Here is a 2,997-nt window from a genome sequence, read left to right as displayed (position 1 = left end):
ATTCTCTTTGGAGAAATGGACTGGGACACGGAATGGGCAAGATGAGCCTGAAGCATCTTATAGTACCAGAAAGTAAAGAAATGATCAAAGAATGAAGGGATGGGGACATGCCAAAAGGACTCAAGCACCAACATGAAAAGGCATCCAATGGCTACAGTTAAAACAATTTGAGCAGCAAAACAAATAACATAGTATTGAATTATAACTAAAAGCATGAAATATACATGAGTCTATATAAAACATAATTGAAATAAAGAAATGAGGGAGATAGGAAAGCTCTGTCAATTAATGAATATAGAAGGAGTAATGGAAACAGAAAACCACCATTTGGCAAACACCACAGCAATACTTGTTTCAAGAAAAACAATCAGTGTATGCTAAAATTAGTGGATAAAAGTATGATGGAAAACGGGATACTTACATATTCTCAAAATATCTCCCCACAGGATGCTTATAATTTCTAAGGGAAAATAGTATCTTGACAGTGGAGAAAGCAGGCAAACAACAATCATAATTATCATCAATATTGGAGCATATTGACATCATATCTCTCTGGATAGGATGCCCTATGAAGAGCACAACATTATTTCACTGGTAGTTTTGCTAAAAATGAAAAATCTAAATTTCGTCATAAGGAAGCCTCAGACAAACTCAAGTTGAATAACATTCTGCAGAATAAATGGCTAGTTATCTTCAGAAGTCTTAGTATCACTAAAAATAAAGACTAAAAACCTTTAGTCTCAGATTATAGGAGACTAAGGAGACCTGACAATTAGATGCAATGCGTGGTGATGCATTGGATCCTGGATACCCCTCAAAAAAGATATTAGTGGAATAATTGAAGTCTGTATAATGTCTGTAGAGTTATTAATAGTACAGATGGTCCCTGACTTAACAATGGTTCAAGTTATACATTTTTTTACTTTACATATGGTGTGAAAGTGATGATATACATTAAATAAAAACTGTTGTGAAAGTGACAATATGCATTAAATAGAAACTGTTCTTGAAACTTTGATTTTTTATCTTTTCCTATGCTAGCAATATATAATGTGATGTTCTGAGGATGCTGGGCAGCGGCAGTGATCATGAAGGTTAACAATCCATATTCTACAGTCTATTAAATACATTGTGTACATATATTTTCAATGTACAATGAGTTTATCAGATGGTAACCCCATTGAAAGTTGAGGAGCAGCTGTATTGCATCAATGATAATATCCTGATTTTGATAATTTTATTATGGTTATATAAGATGTTAATATTTGAGGGAACTGGATGAAGGGCATATGAGAATACTCTGTCCTATTTCTTTAATTTTTGTAAAACTAAAATTATTTTAAAATCAAAAGTTAAATAGATATTTAAAAATGAAAAATAATGTCAAATAAATTAAGTGCCTCTTATACAATGAAATTTTATGCAAACATTAAAATTAGGATTGTCTTAAAATAGTAGAGTGCCAATGAAGATATTCCTACACTAAAATAAATTATCGCCCTGCTCGGAGTGACGCTGGCCAGGGCACAACAGTGTCGACTGCGGCGGCGGAGCGAGCGCAGTGCGAGGCCGCCATGGGGGCCCAGCTGAGCACGTTGGGCCATGTGGTGCTCTCTCCAGTCTGGTTCCTGTACAGTCCGCTCATGAAGCTGTTCCAGTGCTCCACGCCGGCCATCACCCTCGAGCGCACGGACGTGAAGTACCCGCTGCGGCTTATCGACCGGGAGATCATCAGCCATGACACCCGGCTCTTCCGCTTCGCCCTGCAGTCGCCCCAGCACATCCTGGGCCTCCCTGTCGGCCAGCACATCTACCTCTCGGCTTGAATTGACAGAAACCTGGTCATCCGGCCCTACACACCCGTGTCCAGCGATGATGACAAGGGTTTCATGGACCTGGTCATCAAGGTTTACTTCAAGGACACTCATCCCAAGTTTCCCACCGGAGGGAAGATGTCCCAGTACCTGGAAAGCATGTAGATTGGAGACACCATTGAATTCCCGGGCCCCAACGGTCTGCTGGTCTACCAGGGCAAAGGGAAGTTTGCCATCCGACCTGACAAAAAATTCAACCCCGTCATCAAGACAGTGAAGTCTGTGGGCATGATCGCAGGAGGGACAGGCATCACCCTAATGCTGCAGGTGATCCGGGCCATCATGAAGGACCCTGATGACCATACTGTATGGCACCTGCTCTTTGCCCACCAGACTGAGAAGGACACCCTGCTGCGACCTGAGCTGGAGGAACTCAGGAACGAACATTCTTTCACTCTTCAAGCTCTGGTACACGCTGGACAGAGACCCTGAAGCCTGGGACTACAGCCAGGGCTTCATGAACGAGGAGATGATCCGGGAGCACCTTCCGCCCCTGGAGGAGGAGCCACTGGTGCTGATGTGTGGCCCCCCACCCATGATCCAGTACGCCTGCCTGCCCAACCTGGACCGTGTGGCCCAACCCAAGGAGCGCTGCTTCGCCTCCTGAGGGCCAGGCACAGTTACACGGCCTCCTGCCCTGTGCCCCATCCACGCTCACCCTGTCACCTCCCCGCGTCACACACTGGGGCTCCGGGTTCAGGCTGGCCTACCCATGCCCTGGTACATCACCTGGCTCAGCAGGCCTCCTGGGGCCCCTTTGGGAGCAGGGCTCTGTCCCAGGTGGGCCACAGCTGAGCCTTCAGGGTGGGTCCTGCTGGGCACTTACTGGTTCTCACCAGAGACGCCCGCCCCATCCCTGTCCTCATGACCCCTCGTCCACACACACTACATGGCCAAGGGCTGCCAGCAGCCTCCTCAGCCCACCCTTCCCGGCCTTGGTCCACAGTCAGGATGTCAGCAGACACAGATGGGCAGTCCACACCTGCAGGTGCCAGGGCCCCCCGCCCCCAGCCTCACTTGCCGCCACCACTCCCGCCTCAGGGCGGGGCCCAGGCCTCAGCACCCTACATTGTGTGAGACAGCAACACCAGAAACCCCCTTGGGGGCGCTGCTCCCAACCCTG

General features: G+C 46.9%; 1 pseudogene; it reads left to right on the top strand.

Moving 5' to 3' along the window:
- The first annotated feature begins 1,539 nt into the window (after positions 1–1,539).
- On the top strand, positions 1,540–2,540 carry LOC101028124 (NADH-cytochrome b5 reductase 3-like; annotated as a pseudogene).
- The last annotated feature ends 457 nt before the right edge of the window (positions 2,541–2,997 follow it).

This window comes from Saimiri boliviensis, chromosome X (assembly GCF_048565385.1).
Source record: "Saimiri boliviensis isolate mSaiBol1 chromosome X, mSaiBol1.pri, whole genome shotgun sequence".
Lineage (NCBI taxonomy): Eukaryota > Metazoa > Chordata > Mammalia > Primates > Cebidae > Saimiri > Saimiri boliviensis.
This window is presented reverse-complemented; position numbering and strand designations above follow the sequence as displayed.